Source organism: Myxocyprinus asiaticus, chromosome 28 (assembly GCF_019703515.2).
Source record: "Myxocyprinus asiaticus isolate MX2 ecotype Aquarium Trade chromosome 28, UBuf_Myxa_2, whole genome shotgun sequence".
NCBI classification, from domain to species: domain Eukaryota; kingdom Metazoa; phylum Chordata; class Actinopteri; order Cypriniformes; family Catostomidae; genus Myxocyprinus; species Myxocyprinus asiaticus.
The window spans coordinates 9,412,971-9,435,404 of record NC_059371.1 but is presented as its reverse complement, the minus strand read 5'-3'; positions in this window follow the sequence as shown (position 1 = coordinate 9,435,404).

Sequence of the window (22,434 nt, the reverse complement as noted above, 5' to 3'; positions counted from 1 at the left end):
AGCATATCTGTTGAAAGTTAATTTTTTTATCATATAGATGGCTTCAAAGCTAATAGACATAGACGAAAGGCCACAAATCTGCAATCTTGATTTCATAGGGTCTTTAAGTGCTTGTTGGCCCGGTTTAAGTCTTGGTTTTGTGGTCTTGGTCTTGAGACCTCTTGAGACCAAATGTGGCCTTAGCATTGGTCTTGATCTCATTACTCCGTGTACTGGTCTGTATCTGGGTTTCAGGCAGCTTATGATCTCAGACTAGACAGCAGTCTATTTCTGGAGCACTAAATGTGATAATTTATTATTTAGGTCTTGCAAAATGTATAAAAAGCAGTCTTTTGCTGGGAAAAGAGTGGTGTCGTGTGTAAACCTCTCTGCTCTCCCTATGGTGTGCAGTTTCACATTGACAGTGTTTTTTCAACATACACACACACACACACAAACACACACAAACTCACAGAGAGAGAGGTTATCAGAGATGAAAGTCTGATTTCATAGTCTTTGGTAGTTTGTGGAGAGACTCTGGCTATACCTTGTCTTTGACACAAAAGTAAACATTTCATTTACAGGCTACTCATGAACAACTTGTGGCCCAGATTATTTTGAAAGAATTAACACCCGATGAAAGATATCTTTTGTGGTCTGTATTCTGACTCAGGAAAAGGACAGCGGTTGATGGGTGCTCTGCAAAATAAAGGAATTTAAAATAAAGAGCTTGTCTTTTTGTTACAAGAAACACTGGATTACAAATGAAAAGCTTAAATAAAGGGAATGGAATACATTTCAGTAGAGTCAAAATGAAATAAAATACAATGAAATTTTGCTCCCACAGACCAAAAGTGTTGTTGAATCATCTTGCACTCAGGGGTGAATATAAATCTCTGTTCAATCAAATGCTGCCCTCTACTGTGTCGCCCTACACTGTGTAATCTGCGTATAGATTTCAAGGATGCAAACAATAACAAGGGAATTAGAACGCTACTGACCCTGAAGTACTTTTGATATTATTACTGGATTCTTTAAATAAGGCTCTGAGTTAACATATTTTCCCAAAGAACATTATACATTTTATCTGAAGTGACTTATCCAGATGCGCTGATGATCCTGAGCATCTACGCGAGAGAGGCGATGAAAATGTATCATAGTTTAGATATTCACAGTTATTTTCTCAGTGGGGAGATTGGGAATATTGGGTTGCTCTGTAGACCGGCTTCTAATCAATGAAGCCGGTCTATTAAGCTCTCTACATGACCTGTGGACAAGTTAAGGATTTCTTTTTTAATTATAAATATACTTGTCTTTTTCTTCTGTGCTAGCTTCTATACTGCTCCAGCTACTGTTCTCTAGATAATACTGTAGATATTGTTGACATTTGTGTGACAAATTGCTTGTTATGTTACTCATTTGTAAGTCGTTTTGGATAAAAGTGTCTGCTAAATGACTAAACGTAATAGTAAATTACTTGCACAGCTTCATTCATAATAATGGGAGCGATCTACAGTATTGTCATTTTAGAGCTCTACTTCTTAAACTTACAGTTAGTTGGCATAAATGTCGTTAACCTAGATAAAATAAGATGTGTGCTACAGTTTTTAGTACTGCACATATCCAGCCGTCTATCTTCACTGCTGTGGTTAATGCGTCCATTTGTGGTTGCTTTTCCGGAGATCTCAGGACTTTAATTCCCGTTAGTTCCAGGCATCCAGAGAGCATCCAGCCACCGAACAACATGGTCCACATTTTAATAATGACATTTTATGACAATCGTGTTTACATTAGTATCATTAATTGTGTAAAAGTCACTATGAATGAAGCGCCTCCTGCTGTTGTTTTGAATGAGTTTGACAACTAGTGGGAAATGTTCAAGAGACAAAGACATCACTTCCTTAAACCGATGAATAGTCCTTGAAATGGTCTATAATGCTGTGTTCACATCATGTCAGAATTACTGTAATTACTAGATGGCAACCCAGAGGTTCTACTTGGAGCTGTTCACATCCTGGGACCTCGAAAGTTATTTGTTTCTTTGACAACACTCATAACGCCAAAACAGCTTTGTTGTTGTTAACAGCAAATCATTTATCCCTACAATAATTAATTTATTCACCTCCATATGTTGCAAAATGTTTAAGAACAAAGAAATCATTTCACATAATGATGGCATAATAAAATGTAATTTAAAACAGAAATATGTGTTCACTACCTTTAACTTAAGGTTATAAGGCAGCTGCCATATTTATATGATGCCACAACTGTCAAGTTGAATCTTTTTAACAGAATTCTGAATTTACAACTTGTAATTACAAGTTCTTCGAAGACATGAATGCTTCTCCGAATTACGGAAATTACGACCTAATGTGAATACACCATAAATATATATACTGCCATTCAAAAATTTGGAATCACTGTGTAATTGTATGTTTTTGAAAGAAAATTATACTTTTATTCATCATTGTGCTTTAAATTGAACAAGACATTATAGACACCTTGATAATGTTACAAAAGACTATTTCTGTTTAAATAAATCATTTCTGGTCATCCAAGAGTCCTCCGCTTGCAGCAATGACACCTTAGGCATTCAGTCAGTTTATTTAAAGCCTGTTGATTGGATAACTGAATAAAAGGTCAGCTTTGTGACCAGAACATTGCTGAGATTGCATTTGATCATAATCATGGTGAGAATGATCAAACTACAGCAGTTACATTGTTGCTTTAATTTTATTTTAAAATAATATTTTGTCAGGAAGGATGTGACAAAAGATCCAAGTGCAGAGACAATGATCTGATATTTATTTAACAAACACAGCAATGCTGGTAAGCAGCGTGGAGAAGGATGGTGTGTTCGTAGGCTTGTGTGCGTAGTGGTCATGTAGTGTTGATCCTCAAGGGATCCAGAGAGAATAGTATGTTCGTAGGCTTGTGTGCATAGTGGTCGTGTAGTGTAGATCCTCGAGGAATCCAGAGAGAATAGTATGTTCATAGGCTTGTGTGCGTAGTCGTTGTGTGCAGAGCAGTTCCGGTGCAGTGAGTTATTGCTGAGGAGAAACTCAGGAGAAGCGTCAAAGGAAGCGAGGCAACAAGCAGGATGGTAACCACAATACCGGCGAACACAGTGCAGACTGGTAACCAATAAACAGAACATGATACTAGGGTAAAGGAAGAGAGGTAAGCAACAGGACTCAAACAAACAATCGCGAAACGAACACAAAGCAGAGTGTGGTAGATATAGCCAGGGAACTAATGGCGATCAAGTGCCGCTTGCTTGCAGCAAGTTGGAATGATCAGAGCTACCATGGAAACAATCAAGGCTTCCATGGCAGTGCTGATTGCATGAGCCAGCGACACCTGAACCCAACAGAGAGAACATGTAATGACAAACTGGAACAAACCAGCGGAATCACGAGACCGTGACATATTTAGATTTAAATTATTTATAAATATAAATATTTAGATTTAAATATGTATCTATTAAAAGATGCTGTGAAAAATTATTTTCCCACATCCTGATTTCTTCTGTTTTTGTGTATATCTCATACTAAATTTTTCAAAAATTCAAACAAAATCTAAGAAAAAAAGGCAATCTGAGTAAACACAAAATACAGTTTTTAAATGATAATGTTATTTATTGAAGCAAAAAAGTTATCCAATACCAACTGGGCCTGTGTGAAAAAAGTATGTGCCCCCTTTGTTACTAAATCCCCAAATCTAGGAAACAGCATTCATAATGGGGTTCAGCTGGACTAGACACATCCAGGCATGATTAATGCCAGCCCTGTTCAATCAAATCAACACCTAAATAGAACTTTTTCAGCAGCATGAAGTTGGCTAAAAGGTCTCACCCTGTAGCACACCAAGGTTGAAAGAAATTCCAGAAATGAAGAGGAAAAAGGTGATTGAAATACATCAGTTTGGGAAGGGTTACAAAGCTATTTCAAAGGCTCTGGGACTCCAAAGAACTACAGTGAGAGCCATTATCTCCAAATGGAAAAAACCTGGCATAGTAGTGAGCCTTCCCAGAAGTGGCCGACATTCCAAAATTCCTTCAAAAGCACAGCGACGACTCATCCAGGAAGTCACGAAAAAAGTCATGGACAACATCCAAGGAACTTCGGGCCTCTCTCGTATCAATAAAGGTCACTGTTCATGATTCTACTAGCAGAAAGACATTGGCCAAAAATGCCATCCATGAAAGAGTGACGAGACAAAAATCATTGCTAACCCAGAAGAACATTAAGGCTCGTCTGAATTTTGCCAAAACACGCCTTGAAGATCCTCAAATCTTTTGGGAGAATGTTCTGTGGACTGATGAGTCGAAAATGGAACTGTTTGGAAGACAGGGGTCCCGTTACATCTGGTGTAAATCAAACACAGAATTCCACAAAAAGAACATCACACCTACAGTCAAGCATGGTGGTGGTAGTGTGATAGTGTGGGAATGCTTTGCTGCTTCAGGGCCAGGGCGACTTGCAATAATTGAGGGAAACATGAATTCTGCTCTCTACCAGAAAATCCTAAAGGAGAACATCCGGTCATCAATCCGTGAATTGAAGCTCAAGCGAAACAGGATTATGCAGCAAGACAATGATCCAAAGTATAGGAGAAAGTCCAACTCTGAATGGCTCAAATGAAGCAAAATTAAAGTTTTGGAGTGGCCTTGTCATAGTCATGGCTTGAGCCTGATTGAGATGCTGTGGCAGGACCTTAAACGGGCAGTTCATGCTCAAAAACCTTCCAGTGTGGCTGAACTAAAGCAGTTCTGCAAAGAAGAGTGGGCCAAAATTCCACCACAGCATTGTGAAAGACTGATCTCCAGTTATTGGAAGCGTTTGGTTGCAATTGTTGCTGCTAAAGGTGGCACAACCAGCAATCAAGTTTCAGAATCAGAATCAGAATGAGCTTTATTGCCAAGTGTGCTCACGTACACATGGAATTTTTTTGGCGATAGGAGAAACAAGCAAGTGCACACAGAACATTACAGTGAGACACAGAATATAAAACAAGATAAGAGTATGAATAGACATACAAAAAAAGGACAATATAGAATGGCGTATGTACATGTGCAATTGTTAATATATGTGCAAGGTAGGGGTATATACAGATATTGAATTAAATATGTGTGAATTTACATATGTACATGAGATACAGTATTTATTTACGTTATTGCACATCTTGAGTCCTGAAGGAAGTTTAATTGTTCATGTGGTAAATGGCCTGAGGGTAATAACTGTTCTTGTGCCTGGTTGTCCTGACGCTGAGTGCTCTTTAGTGCAGTGGGCAGGGTGTGTGGGGTCCAGAGTGATTCAATCTGCTCGTTTTCTTACTCTGGAGATGTACAGGTCATGTATTTAAAAAAATAAATAAAAAAAAAAAAGAAAGAAAGAAATTACAGAAACTGAAATGCAAAAATGAATTATGGTAGAGGCTTATGTCAAAAGAGAATACAAACAGGGCATTAGCCTACCCATATGCTTCAGCATACATCATCTTCATACATGCTAATATCATTCACAGCATTTTATGCATTTAACATATGATTAAATGCATTTTTAACCAGGCTTTAAGGGTATAACATTTTAAAACAAATTGGGCGCCTTGGCCTATCGCTTCCTTCGCCAGAAAGGTGGCGACCTCCGCCCGAAGGACCAAGGCATCTTCACCTCGCACTGCGGTGGAGAGGATGCCACTGAACCTGGGAAGCCGTCTGGCGAACTGGATCACGTAGCCAAGCCAGATCATCCTGATGAGCCATCGCAACTGGCTGGAAAGCGCTAACCAGGCTTCCAGCATTTGCGCTAACAGCACCAGGGGAACAATTAGATTTATCACGCCTGGGGTGGGTGGTTCGCGGTAAGGCACTGCAGACGCCCCAACGGGAGGATTGTCTAGGGGAGGCGTGCTGCTCTGTGATCCTGCAACGGTGACCGGTGGCTGGGGTGGGCGAGCGGCCCCAAGAACCTCCGTACTTACGTTTGCCGGCTTTCATTCGACGGAAAACAAGGGAACGCGAGATACTCGCGTCTCGCTCGCTGACCGGAAAGACTTTCAGCACCTGGACATCGCAGGTGTGAGGACCGCATGGGCTGAGCATTGGAGAATGACCTAGGGAATGAGGAAACTGCTCTTTTATTGACAATTTGGGTGCCGTAACCCAGAAGGCATCTGGTGATGTTAGGATACCCACCTCATGCTGACCCAGGGGCGGGAGTGGGGCCCGTGCGCACACCTGGGTCAGAGTCGTCAACGAGAGCTGCCCCATCCCTGGGTCGCCTGTCTCAGGACCGCCTCAAAGCCCGCTCGGGGTTCTTGGTGGCTGGCTGGCGGGCAGGCGGTGCTGCCTTCCTGCGGGAGGATCTTCTTCTCAAAGACCGGCGTACGGGCTCCGATGGTGGGGGAGCCGGGGCCGGCACTGCAGGAGGACGGCCCTGGCGAGAGGCAGACAGGGCGTGGGACTTCAGAGGCCTATAGGCGGCCGAGCCGTGCCGTGGCAGGATGTGTTTGATGGCCTCCGTCTGCTTCTTCACCGCCGAGAACTGGTGGGCGAAACCCTCGATCCCCAGAGAGCCCCCCCTTGGGAGATGGGTGCATCAAGAAAGCAGACCTTCTCAGCATCACGCATCTCTGCAAGGTTGAGTCACAGGTGGCACTCTTGGAACACCAAGGTGGACATCATCCGGCCCAGGGCACGTGCCGTGACTTCGTCACCCATAGAGGAGAGGTCGTTTGCGGTACGCAGTTCCTGCATAAGCCCTGGGTCGGTCCTACTCTCATACAGATCTTTGAGCGCCTTGGCCTGGTAGACCTGCATGATGGCCATGGCATGCAGGGCGGAAGCAGCCTGACCCACGGTGTTGTAAGCCTTCGCCACGAGTGACGAAAAAAACGTACACGCCTTGGAAGGGAGCCTTGGTCAGCATAAATGCACCGTAATGGTGCGCTCTACCTGGGGAAGCTCGACATATCCCTTAGCCACTCCACCGTCGAGGGTATTTAGGGTCAGGTACCAATGAGTGATCCATGCATTGGTATCCTTAATGCGGTGGAGACACTGAAGTGGGGTGTGATCTGAGTGGAGGATGAAGGCCTACCCAGCAGGTAATAGCTGAGGGTTAGGACTTGATGGCAATACACACTTTTTCGATCGTGCTGTACTTAGTCTCTCTCAAAGAGAGCTTATGACTAATGTACAGCATGGGGCACTCCACCCCCTCCACATCCTGCGAAAGCACAGCCCCCAACCCCCTCTCTGATGCATCCGTCTGTAAAATGAAGGGGAGAGAGAAGTTAGGAGCATGTAGGAGCAGCCCACCTCAGAGTGCAGATTTCACTCTCGTGAAAGCCTGTTGGCATGCCTCCATCCACTGGACCAGATCTGGTAACCCTTTTTAGTGAGATCAGTCAAGGGGTTGGTGACAAAATTAGGCACAAACCTTCTGTAATAGCCAGCCAACCCCTTAAACTGTCTCACATCCTTTTTGGACTTGGGACATGGGCAGGCCTCTTTTGCTGCAGTTTTATCAATTTGGGGTCATACCTGCCCATGACCCAAGTGGAAGCCCAGATACCGTACTTCCACCCACCCAATTGCACACTTTTTCAGGTTTGCCGTGAGTCCCGCCCGCCTCAGCGACCTCAGCACAGATCTTAGATGCTGCATATGCCTCTGCTAATCATTAATGTATATGATAATATAATCCAGGTAGGCGGCAGCATATGCGGTGTGTGGCTGGAGGATCTTATCCATTATGCGCTGGAACGTGGCTGGAGCCCCGAACAAACTGAATGGAAGAGTGACGAATTGGTGTATCCGAACGGTGTGGAAAAGTCCGTTTTTCTCAGGATAATGGAGAAAAATGGGATCTGCCAATATCCATTAATTAAATCCAGTGTCGAATAAAATTGAGCCGCACCCAACCGATTGAGCAGTTCGTCAATTTGGGGCATTGGGTACACGTCGAATTTAGACACTGCGTTGAATTTCTGGTAATCAACACAGAACCAGACTGACCCATATCTCGGGTACGTGGTATGGCCGACTATGTACAACCACTCCCGGTGGGGTCTCGATATGGTGCTGTATGAGGTTAGTCTGACCGGGAAAAGGAGAGAACACGTCCGCAAAGTCTTTTTGCAACCTGGCCACCTCCGTGAGCTGGGATGGTGAGAGGTGGTCTGCACAAGGGACCGGGGTGAACGGATCTACTTTGAACTTCACCTCTGGCCCGAGCTCTGCCCTCTCCAGAACTACCATCGCCATGGACACGGGGTCTTTCCGTCGGCGCGTGGTTCGCGCTGGGATGAGTGGGGTTAACTTCGGGCCAAGGTCTGCGTTGCTTTACAGATAGCTCGTGGGCAGTCTTTGGCAGAGCCGGAGCACTGTCCCAAAGTAGAGCGGGAGTTTCATAGCTTGCGACTGTTTTTTTTGTGCCGTGATGAAGCACCCTGTGAAGCTTTCCAAGTGTCTCAGAACAATCTAGCTGGTGACACAGGAGTGTCGAGGAGAGTGGCTTTTCTGCATCACTCATCTCCGTGAGGTTTAGCCAGAGGTGCCCGTTTACAGTGCTACAGAGCTCTTTAAACAGTTCTGGATCAGGACTCTGCTCATCGATCCATTTGAGGAGACTGGCCTGAAACACCGTCATAATATGGAGTGCTGAGTGTGGTGAAGGTGGAAGCTCCTCTGACTTGAGCATGTATAGAGTAGGGCATGCGAAATGTCTTTGTGAGCTCCGCATGGACCTCCGGGAAGAATGACGCTGCTCTTTGGAACATAGTCTTTTGACGGCGGCTGGACTGCAAGAACCATTCATCCAGGTAAAATATTTCTGACTTGACTAGAGGGGACCACTGTAAACAGAGCTCCTAGACCACCCATGAGAGGATGCAAAGCAGCTCAGCATTAGTGGCTTGCCCAGCATCACCCTCGCCAGGGGGAGAGGCGCAACATCCTCCGCCGGGCTTGATCACTCACCCACCAATGCTGTGAGGGACATAGCATCATCCCCATCATCATCCCCATCCACCAAATGTGATAAGACCGTGTGCTCCGATGGAGATTTTTTCTGTCTTTTTCATAATAAGAGAATATACCTGTAAAATACAGAAAAACCATGTTTTTCAATAAATCTGCTGTAAAAGTACAGTCAAAGTCTGTAACTTTAAATTATAAGAATCCACCATTTTATAACAGTTATCAGTGTAAAAACACTGACCAATAAATTGTTTTTTTTTTAACATTTTTCCTGCTCTGTGCGCATTTATTTAAAAACACAGAATTTTTGTTTTTTACACATGTTTGTTGTAAATAAATAATAAACACATTATAAAACCTAATGAAAATAAATTTGACAGAACTGTTCTATAAAATTACTTCCAATACAGTGTAATAAAAAAATACAACAACTGCAACTTAACAGTAATTTTCCGTTTTCTAACATTAAATGCATGGTAAATTTATTTAAGTTCCACATCAACAAAGACATTTAACCAAAAACAGTAGTTTAACATCTGCATTTGACCAAACCTGGACTTATGGTCAAATATTAATGATTTAAAAGTAAAAATATATTTGGACAGGGGTATTTTAATCTCTACGCTCTAGCATAATACTTGTTTTTATTATAATGCACTGGTCCTTCATACACACACAGAAACACCCACAGGGAATAAAATAATAAAGGATATTTTGATTCAAATAATTTAATAATGTCAAACTGTTAAAGCTAGGGTGTGCAATCTTTTCCAGAATTTTTTTGTTTTGTTTTGTTATACTGGTTGAAAGTCTCTTCACATCCTGATAGTAATCAATAATTTAAGTGGTCTAACTGTAAAAAAAAAAATTAAAAAAAACCATATATATATATATATATATATATCTTCTGTGGAAGCGTCTGAAAAATGACACCATGGTTGCTGTTTTTCTTTTGGACAGGTAATTACATGGTTTGATTTGTTTTTGATATATTTTGTTAATATAATGAAGTATTTAGCTCATGTAGTTTGTGTACATTTACGAATTATCTCAATGCTAACAGCAGCTACAGTGTAAAATGAAACTTTTTTTTTTTTTACATGAGGTAATCTGAAACCATTACAACCGATTCCACTAACACGTCTCTCCTCCTGGCGCTTAGACTCTGATCTCTGTGTGTGTTCATGTGTGATAGAGGAGGCGTGGCTTTGGAGACACCTCTGCAAAAAATTTGTTACCCCTCTCTTTAAAAATGTGGTAAATTGTAATATCATCTTATATTTGGCAGAATACAACTTTATTGTAAACCACAGAAAGTGAGGTCAGCAAACAGTTCTGTGTTGTGATTGGACAAAATCGTCATTGCCGGAACTGTTCAGCCAATGAATGCCCGAGAATCATCTGTTTGAATCTGAGCGCCAGCTGTGCCGCAGGAGAGCTGTCTGTCTGAAGAAGGAAGAGACAGCCTGGCTGCACAGAAGTCTGTGTTCACGCCAAGTGTTAATGTTTAGCATCAACTGAAGGTAATGTCTTGGTTTTATTTTTGTCAAATATCCGCTGCTTTGCTGGGAGTGAAAACGGCTTACTTTGTTTTTTTGTTACTTTATTATGAATAGTGGCGTTCTGTTGTCAACTAAGTGATTTAGTGCAAGCTAACAGCAAGGTTAAGTTAAGTTGTCAAAGTGTACAGATTTAAGCTATCAAAACAATGCCAGAGCTGAAGATTTAACCCTTTTAACGAGCTGAGGGACGTTAGTATTAGAAGTTTAATTTGATGGTGCATCTGTTAAGTTCAGTACAGGCAAAAAAAAACAAAAAAAAAAGTTACTTAGTTTGTAGTGGTCGTTGTATTATTGAGCTTATTTTTAATGTGCTAACTTGGCAGTAAAAGTGAAAGATGCGGTTAGCTCTTGATAGAAGTCCAAAGAGCTAACGTTACATGTGATTATTGTTATAAAGCTGAGTAAGGTAATAATGAAAACATTGTTAAATTTGTGTGGCATTTTGACACAGAAAATATGTGGGAACCGTATTTAAATAGTGATTACAATTAACCCTTATAGTGGATAGTGGATTTGAACCCTTATCTTATTTCTGTGCTTTTTTTTTTTTTCACTTCTGTCTGGAATGTTAGTGCTACAACTACACACACACACACACACACACATATATATATATATATATATATATGTGTGTGTGTGTGTCTGTGTAGTTGTATATATGTATATATGTATATATATATATATATATATATATATATATATATATATATATATATATATATATACATACATACACACACACACAGTGGCATGCCAAAATTTGGGCACCCCTGATCAAAATTTCTGTTGCTGTGAATAGCTAACTGAGTAAAAGATGGCCTGATTTCCAAAAGGCATAAAGTTAAAGATGCCACATTTCTTTAATATTTTAAGCAATATTACTTTTTTATTTCCATCTTTTTCAGTTTCAAAATATCAAAAAAGGAAAAGGGCCCAAAGCAAAAGTTTGGGCACCCTGCATGGTCAGTATTTAGTAACACAAGTATCACAACTTGTAAACTCTTTTTGTGTCTTTCAATTCTTGTTTGGGGGATTTTTTCTTGCAAAAGGCTTCTAGTTCTGTGAGATTCTTGGGCCGTCTTGCATGCACTGCTTTTTTGAGGTCTATCCACAGATTTTCGATGATGTTTAGGTTGGGGAACTGTGAGGGCCATGGCAAAACCTTCAGCTTGTGCCTCTTGAGGTAGTCCATTGTGGATTTTGAGTTGTGTTTAGGATCATTATCCTGTTGTAGAAGCCATCCTCTTTTCAGCTTTAGCTTTTTTACAGATGGCGTGATGTTTGCTTCCAGAATTTGCTGGTATTTAATTTAATCCATTCTTTCCTCTAACTAATTCTCTCCACAAATGGCATGTCAAAAATATTCAACCCCCAAAGTCAATCATTTGTGGAGCATCCTTTATCCTTAATTACAGCAAATAAATGTTTCAGGTAAGTGTTCTCAGGCTTCAGACACCTCTCTGTTAGAATTTTTACACATTTCTCATGAGCAAAAGCTTCCAGCTCATTGACATTCTTTGGTTTCTGTGCTGCCACTGCTTCCTTGAAATCCTAACAAAGGAGTGCAATGGGATTTTAATGATGGACTGAAAGGGCCATTTAAGGACATTCCACGACCTATCCTTGAACCAGATTTTGGACATCTTGGATGTATCTTTGGTGTTATTGTCTTGCTGGAAAGTCCAGTGATCACCGAGCTTCAATTTACACACTGAAGGCATCAAATTTGTCATGCCAAAATGGCCTGATACCTTAAAGAATCCATGGTGTCAGTCACATAGTCAGGATAGCCATTACCTGCAGCCGCAAAACACCCCCATAACAAGACTGACCCACCTCCATGCTTGACTATGGGGATGGTGTCGTTCTTGTCATCACCTTGTCATCTTACTCCAGATGTACTGCTGTACTGATTTAAATTGTAAAACTTAAATAAGTGCCATTGCAGATTGATGATTTAATTTTGTTTTAAAACAATTACTTGTGTAGCCTTACATATTTAAGAAAACAGCTACATGCAATAGGGGCTGAATAATTATGACATGGATGTATTTTTAAAAAATCCTGCTATTTAGAAATATTAGGTTATATATTCACACTATGACTTTGAATGTGTCACTCAACTGATATAGATGTAAAGTTTAAAAATTCTGGGTCATCAGAAAAGATTACCTTTGTAAATTCTTACTGTCTTGGGGGGGGGGCTGAATAATTTCAATTGCAGCTGTATATATATATATACACACACTGTATATATGAGTTCCAAAAATAACAGTGTAAATGTAAAGTTGACCAAAAAGAGAGACATTTAGAAATAATTTGATATTACTTACCCTACTTTATTTTTTTATTTATATATTTTAAGTTAAGTTAAGTTAAGTTAAGTTAAATTACAGGGGGCCTGGGTAGCTCAGTGGTAAAATACACTGGCTACCACCCTTGGAGTTTGCTAGCTCACTAGTTCGAATCCCAGGGTGTGTTGAGTGACTCCAGCCAGGTCTTCTAAGCAACTAAATTGGTAGAGTCACATGGGGTAAACTCCTCATGGTCACTATAATGTGGTTCATTCTCAGTGGGGCGCTCAGTGAGTGAACCGCTATAATGCTATATATTAGTTGCCACGGTGGATGGCATGAAGCCTCCACCATTGCAGCACACTCAACAAACCACATGATAAGATGTGCAGGTTAACGGTCTCAGACGTGGAGGCTACTGGGAATTGTCCTCCGCCACCCAGACTGAGGCAAATCACTACGCGACCACAAGGACTTAAAAGCACATTGGGAACTGGGCATTCCAAATTGGGAGAAAAAGGAAAAAAAAAAGAAAAGTTACATTAAATTAATTCTTAAGGTGTATGACGCACACATGCACCTTAAGAAATATGAGAATTAATATGAAAATATTTGTGAAAGCCCTAAATAAGACAATTAATCATCATAATCACACTATGACTTTGTTTGACAACAAATTTCATTTCATAATAGTGACAGTCCTACATACAGGCTATCACATGCATTTATTTACCACTGCCAGCATACTCTGGCTGTTTATATTGGTATGGCTGTTAAGCTTATAGACCTGGTCTTTGCATATTAGTGTATAATAGGCAGTTTTAGTTTTGTTAATGTAGTGCATTAGGACTTATTAAATGGCGCCTTTTGGGTGTGACTTTAATTTCACTGCTTATAAATCGTGACGTAATTGATGGAGTGACAAGCCAATGTAGCAAATCAGCGCAGCATGGGGGAATGAAAACGCGGTAGGTTGGGGGTTTTCAAAAATGATGCCCTGAGCACATGTATGTTTGTGTGCTCCACAATCCCAAGCTTTCTAAAGGGTGGTTATAGTAAAAATTTGAGAGGATTTATTAAGAAATTACCCATCTGGATGTGCTGAGCTTCACTGCCAGCAATAATGGTTGGATCTGAAAAATCTCTCTGGTGGAATTTGCTGAAGGGGAATCTGCATGACTATTTCAGACAAGATGTTGACACAGCTGAAATTATGATGGTGGAGGAAGAAATTTCTTCTCTCCCTGAAACTCCCCAAATCCCCGGTTGCCAAACTTCAGAAAGCTGATAGTGCGAGAACAGATGCTATTCTTTCTCAACTCTCTGGGCTGATGCAGTTGGAGAAAAACAGGTTGGATGTACTGGAAAAGATGACTGGCAAACATCTGCGGGTGATTAAAGACATGAAAGAAGAGATCGGTAGGAATACGGAACACATCACTGACATAAAGGAAACCATTGAGTTTGTCTGCAGCGAGGTCAGCAGCCTGAAAGAAAGAATTAGTGGTATTGACTCGCATCTGAAAAATGAAGAAATCAATTCTGCTGAGCGAGAAAGACGTTTTACTCAACTTGAAGCCTACTCGTGCAGATGGACCCTGAGGATCCACAGAATCCCAGAGAAGGAAAGGGAAGATGCTCGCCAGGAGGTTATCAACGTGTGCCAATGTCTCCTACCACAATTTAAAGATACATTTCCAGATGTTGTTGATGTGGCACATCTGTTTGGTCATGCTGTTCCAGGCAATGGCAAACACAGAGGAATTATCTTTCAATTCACCTCACATTTTTTCATGATGCTGTCTGGTGTGCAGCCAAAGATGGCAACTTCCTGAGGGAAAATCGTCTGAAAATCACAGAAGACTTGTCACTGGCCGACAGAGAGAGGAGGATGAAGCTGTGGTCCATAGTGGAAAAAGCCCGGAGAGAGAACAAGAGAGCATTCTTTGTTGGAGGATGTGCTTTCATAGATGGTATTGAAATCTCTTCACCCGTTTAAGTCTTATTGGGCCCGGTTTTTACTTTGACTGGGTGTTAAACTATATTTTGCTAACTTGATCCTTCAGTTGCTGTTCGTGTCCATGCTGGGATTTCTAACATCTCCTACTTTGTGTCAGGGGCTAATAACCTTAATTCCTAAATCTGACAAAGATCACCTCTTGATAGATATCTGGAGGCCAATAACTTTGTTAAACAATGAATACAAGGTCATTGCCCTAGTGTTAGCAAAGAGGCTGAAATCCGTTTTAAAAATCATAATAGGTGAATGCCAATCCGGATTTATCTATCAGAGACATATTACAATAATATACGCTTGATTCTAGATTTAGTAGATTATTCTGATCTTATTTCCAGTGATAACTTTACCCTCTTTCTTGACTACTATAAGGTGTTTGATTGTTTAGAGCATGAATTTTTGTTACAGGCCCTGCACAAGATTGGATTTGGTGATGCTTCTGGCCTTTTGCTTAATACTAATAAATGTGAATTACTCCCAATTAAAACTTGTGTAATATCTTCTATCTGTAGTAACCCTTTTAGAGAAAGTGTCACATATTTAGGAATCAAAATAACAAAAGACACTAAATTGAGATGTCAGATGAACTTTAACCCGACTGTTGATAAAACGCAGAAAAAATCAAATGTTTGGTTGTTAAGAGATTTATCCCTGAAAGGCAGATCTCTGCTCACTAAGGCAGAAGGTATTTCTAGATTGTCCTATGCTTCTCAATACTTATATGTTGATAAATCTACAGTACTTGTACATTTATTGATGGAATGTTGCTTAAATGTTTATTTAAAAATAAGACCCATTATATTAGAAAATCTATTTTAATAAATTCTGATAAGGGTGGCTTAAATTTTATTGAATTCAGTTCTCTCAATAATACTTTTAAAATTTAATTGGCTCAAACACTTTCTTCACAATCAAACTTCTGTTTGGAATTTAATCCCACGATATGTTTTCTCTCGGATAGGAGGTATAAATTTTGTTTTAATGTGCAATTATTTGGCTGGTAAACTCCCTATTAAACTTTCCAATATTCATCAGCAATTCTCTCAGCTTGGGGATTTATTTACAAACATAATTTTTCACCACACAGATTTTTTATTTGGAATAATTGTAATAACTTGTATAAGACAAAATCTTTGTTTTTTGAAAACTGGTTTAGGAATGAGCTGATGTTATTTGATTATGACAGTAACTTATTCAACCACTCAGTCTTCTTTTTGAAATACCAATTTCCAATAACCAGGAAATAATTCAATATAGTTATGAAGGCTATCCCTATGGAAATCTGTATGCTTTTTAAAAACAATAATAACTCGATGTTATCTGTTTGTCCCCCGAGCCCTGAGTCTACTTTGGTTGGTTCAGTTTGTTTCTCGGCACGTTAGTCCAATTATAAAATGAGATCATTATTTTCTGATCTTGTTGTTTCCATTCCTTCCGTCGTATCCTATTGGAACAACCTTTTTGATTATATAAATTGGCCCCATGTGTGGTCAGTACCACAATTTTTTTTCCTAACAAACAAAGTTAAAGAAATATCGTATAAAATTATTCACAAATTTCACCCTGTCAAGCCTTTTTTACAGAAGTTTAAAAACAATATTAATACATCCTGCTTTTTTAGTGCAGCTTTGCCTGAAACTGTAAGTCATTTATTTTGGGATTATCCTTTTGTTCAGCCCCTTTGGAGTAATATTAATGCTTTAATTGTCCAGAAAGTTCTGTGACTTTTCTTTGTTGTATAGGCATGTTCTTTTTGACTTTTGTGCTAATGACAAGAATATAGACAATGCTAGTTTCTGCATAAATCTACTTTTGTTAATTGGCAAATTTTACATTAATAAATGTAAATACACAAACTGTAAACCCTACTTTAATACATTTAAACATGAACTGAAGCTGTATGCAGATACAATCTCAACATCGGTTAATAAGAAAGCGATCAAAACGTCTAGAATATGTACCATGTTTGACATTCTTTCTTAATGTGCATTCACCACCATAAGTGTACCCTCTTTTTTATCCTATTTATTTACTTATTATTTCATTTTTAATTACCTCCTTTCATTTTATTTTTATTTTCTGTAGCTGTCTTCTGTTAGTTGTCTTGTCTGTATTGGCTTGCCTCTAATATTATTTTTTTTACATGTATGTATGTTCCTGTTCAGTTATTTATGTTGAATTAGCAAATAATAATAAACAAATTTTAAAAAAGAAAAAAAAAAAACTTGGTAGGTTTTGATATGGACTCTATGCACGGTACACAGCCTGTGTATTTCTGCTAAAATCTCAGCCAGCTACTTTACTTCCGGTATAGCATAGAAAGTTTAAATATCAATGACGGGAAATCAGTAGTTCGGCCGAACATTGTAGTGTTCCGATGTGTGAGGCTTCCTCAAAGTTCAAATGCTGAGTTTTCACACTTTCCATGTGGACGAAGAAGCACGCAAAAAGTGGATACACAACATTCGACGGGAGGGTTTACAGTCTACAGACCTGCGTACCTGTTAAAGAGGGAACATATGCCAGCTGATGATATAATGGAGACACAATCCACTGCTAGGCTGAGGGTCCATGTTGAACATGTACAGAGTGAAACAACACAAGCTATTTGACACGGTCATCCCTCTCTTCATCACTAGCAGCAGCAACCAGCTATGTTGCTTGCCTTCTTGTTCCACAATCAAAATGTCCCCTTAGTAAAAGCATGGGCTAAGGATTAAAGTTCACCTAGACACAACAATTGTTGTTTGTACAAATGTGAATAATGTAAACATGTAAATAAATATATAACTTTGATAGTGTTACCTGCAATGCTGTAATGTAAACATGTAAATATAAATAATTTTGATACAGTGTTACCTGCAATGCTGTAATGTAAATGTAAATATAAATAACTTTGATACAGTGTTATCTGCACTGCATTAATGTAAACATGTGAATATAAATAACTTTGATACAGTGTTACCTGCAATGCTTTAATGTATACATAAATATAAATAACTTTGATACAGTGTTACCTGCAATGCTTTAATGTAAACATTTAAATATAAATAACTTTGATACAGTGTTACCTGCACTGCAGTAATGTAAACATTTGAATAAAAATAACTTTGATACAGTGTTACCTGCACTGCAGTAATGTAAACATGTGAATATAAATAACTTTGACAATTTCATTATTACAGGGAATGATCTGGAATACTTGATTCTAGTAGGTCAAATCAGTGGTCAAATATTTCTGAATAATGACCATTCCATAGAAATGCTGTATAACTGACTGATCATCTAGAAAACCTATCTATCCTACAGAGTGGTGCTTGTGTTCTGTCTCTCATTAATGCTTTTCTCAAGTAAGCTAATAAAATAATTCCAACTCAAATCATGTCCATGTATTTATTGATATGTTACATGATCCCTTAATAAAGTTTATTTATATCATTCTTAAAAGCATTTGATAATTCACATCAACTTACCATTGTTCTGGGTTTGTGCCAGCTCTGCTCCCTTTCAGTACAGCTATGAACAGGAGGAACTGCACTGATACCAAGCTATGAGTAGTGTGCTGTCTGGTACAGTAGTGCAACAATGTGGTTGCACAGTACTGTTCCAGCAACACAGGAACAACTACATTGGGACATTATTACAAGATGGGAGTACTTTAATACAACCTGTGAAGATAAATTAAATTAAACAAAGGCAAGAGTTATGAATTAATAATATATGTGAAAATATTTAATCATACCCCTACACTGTAATGAGTTCTATCCCTAAATTTCAAAACTAAAGCACTTATGAACCTTTTTGATGAATAGTTTCACTATGCCTATCTTCTTACAGATGTACAGTAGGAACCCACAAAAACTTCTGTATGTAATGAGCTTGTAATTCAAACTCAAGCTCAAAGGTATCTCTTTTTTTGTGTGTGTGTGTCCTCCTACTCTCAAACTATGTGGCTTCTCTGACTTCCTCGTCGACCTGAAACATGTCGCCTTCACGCTTATCTCTCCTGTCACCTGATCCTTACTGCAAACTGAGAAGTTACGCATAGTTAGTGACATTCATAGTCCAAAAATCATATACGTTACATAAACAAGCACATTAGTCAAATAGAAAAACAGTATACCTAAAAATTTTAACTAGATTGATCAATAAAATAATGAAAACATAGATATGAACTGTCAGAGTCTAAGACTTAGCTAGATTCGCTAGTCGGATATAGCATGATATAGCATGATAATACACACCCTCAAAGTTGTCAATGTAACTCGAAATATATAATTTAAAACCCTTCTCCTTCTTACTGTTAGGTGTGACAGCTGACCAGAGGTGGGCAGAGTAGCCAAAAACTGTCCTCAAGTAAAAGTACAATTACTAAAAAATAAATAAATAAATAAATTATTCAAGAATAAGGTAAAGTGCTAACATAAATAATGATTTGAGTAAGAGTAAGAAACTATCCAATTAAAAGAGTACTCAAATGACATAATGGACGTTAACTCCCCTATATTCCCTTGCATAATACACATTTAATATGTATTACAGAATTATTATTTTTATTATTATTATTAAATGGAAATTCTGTCATCATTCATTATCATGTTGTTCCAAACCCGTTTGACTTTATTTCTTCCATGCAACACAATAAGGAGATTTTAGACAGAATGTTAGCCTTGGTCACCATTCACTTTCAGTGAATGTGTTTTTTTTCTCCATATTTTGAAAGTGAATGGTGACTGAGACTGTCAGTCTCTAACATTCTGTCTTACATATTTTGTGTTCCACAGAATACAAAGGGTCACACAGGTTTGGAACAGCATGAGGGTAGGGAAATGATGACAGAATATTAAATTATGGCTGAGCTATCACTTTAAACGGGTAGTTCACCCAAAAATGAAAATTCTCTCATCATTTACTCACCCTCATGCCATCCCAGATATGTATGACTTCCTTTCATCTGCAGAACACAAATTATGATTTTTAGAATATTTCAGCTCTGTAGGTCAGTACAATGCAAGTGAATGGGTGCCAAAATTGTGATGCTCCAAAAAGCACATAAAGGAATCATAAAAGTAATCCATACGACTCCAGTAGTTAAATCCATATCTTTAGAAGTGAAATGATAGGTGTAGGTGAGAAACAGATCAATATTTAAGTCATTTTTTTGCTAGAAATTCTTCTCCCTGCCCAGTTGGGGGCGATATGTTTGAAGAATGTGAATCACCAAAAACACAAGAAGAAGAAGAATGTGAAAGTGATCTGTTTTTCATCCACATCTATCATATCACTTTTAAAGATATTGATTTAACCACTGGAGTCTTATGGATTACTTTTATGTTAACTTATGTGATTTTGAGCTTTAAAATGTTGGCAGCAATTCACTTGAATTACATGGATCAAAAGAGCTAAGAAAATTCTTCAAAAATCTTAATTTGTGTTCAGCAGATGAAAGAAAGCCATACACATCAGGCATGAGGGTGAGTAAATGATGAGAGAATTTTCATTGTTGGGTGAACTATCCCTTTAAGGGCTCTTGTCAGATCTGGATGAATTTGTAAATAAGAAGAGAGGTTTTGAACAGGGACATTATATATAATGCTGACATATAAACCAAAGCAAGATCATGTTTTATATTTTCATAGCTTTTAGTTGTTAGTTTAGTGTAGTTACAGTTTTCAGTGTCGAAAGAATTTAGATCATTAGTTCTGTACACAGTACCGCTGCTCTCTAAACGCATAGTATGTAGTCTGCACAGGGCACCAATCGCAGAAATGCTGTCTGTTCGCGCTCCAGTTGTCAATTACATGTTTGGAAGAGCAAAACGCATTCACACTTAACGTTGATGTTTACATGAATTTATACAGTTAATCAGCCCAAAGTAGTTGTGATTGTTTCCAGTACCCCCATGAGGGCGCGGGACAAAGCACACTGATATATTGCTGCAGATTTAAAAATGTACACTTAAAAACTGATATCACAAGAGCCCATATTTACAGAATCACCCTGAAAATAACCATCACCATGTCACAAAAACGTGTGCGTTATCATTTGAGCCACGACTTATCTCAGAGTGCTACCTTAAATTGGAGCTGCATTTTTAATCTTGAAATATCTGCTTGACTTGATGTAAAATGGTGTTGCATGACTAAACTATACTTTTTTTACTGTGCGGAGCGAAGAAAGTGTTTCACTTTGAAGAGTTTGATGCTGCAGCAGTGATGGACTCGGCTTGAGTAACTGTGATAGCACGCGCAGCTGTGTGAACTTCTGCTGCCGTAAAAGTCCCATTCAATAATCTCTCAATAAATTATGCATTCATTTAAATTAAACCCAGTTATGTAACAACAGGAATGCCGCCCATTGTAACGAAGTAAAAAATGTTCATAAAATTTTACTTGCAAGAGTGAGAGTAAAAAGTACCCACTTTTAAACCTACTCTAAAAGTAATTTTTTTTTCCAAAAAGTTACTCAAGTAAATGTAACTGAGTAAATGTAGTGTGTTACTACCCACCTCTGCAGCTGACTGCCTCACAATGTTATTAACATTGCTAACAGTAATCCAGGGAAGCTCCTGTAAAATGTCATCCTCTCCTGTGCCATTTTCACAGATATCGGCAACAGGAAAAATGGTTTCCGACGCTACAACGGCTGTAACTGAGCTGGCTGAGACAAAATGCAGAAGTGACCGTGTATAGAGTCCATTGTGTTGCTTGTGTTGCTTTTTGAAACATTTGAGAAGTTGTATCTGTTTGCTCTTCAGTGTTCTTCAAATTATATTTAGATTATAAAACAATCTGACAGTGACTTAACAGACAGCATTTGTATATACAAACATACCTCCGCAAACTGGTTTCACACAGGCTTCCGAGGCATCACTACGTCAAATAATGGAAATTAGCATTCATTCAGTCCAACCAAACCACAATGGGCTATTAATCTAGAACAAAATCAAGAGAGTTTTTCACTTTGAAGAGCTTGATGCTCTTCAAATATATATATGTTCCAGCAGATATTAATGTCAAAAATACCAGGAGAAAACACAAAATACAAATACCAGGAGAAAACACAGTTAACAACATATTCCAAAGTTAAAGTAGCCTAAATATTCAGCTTCATCTGGTGAGAAAAAAAGAAAGAATATATCAATAATATAAATAATAATAATAATAATAATTATTATTATTATTATTATTATTATTATTATTTAAATAGGCCTATCCGAGGCATACTTTACAGAACAGAAGCTATAGCCTAAATGTAAGAGAGTTACATTTTAAAATTAGTTGTGAAGCACTTCCGGTTTAAGCCATGCCCACATCGGGTTCTATCCGAATACAGATACAGATAAAGATAATTTTGTCATAGTAAGAGATAGAGATACAGGTAATGGCTTCGCTGCACACCCTTATTAAATATGCACTTGGTTATCGCCAAAACTCTCTTGATTTTGTTCTAGATTAATAGCCCATTGTGGTTTGGTTGGACTGAATGAATGCTAATTTCCATCATTTGACGTAGTGATGCCTCGGAAGCCTGTGTGAAACCAGTTTGCGGAGGTATGTTTTTATACACAAATGCTGTCTGTTAAGTCACTGTCAGATT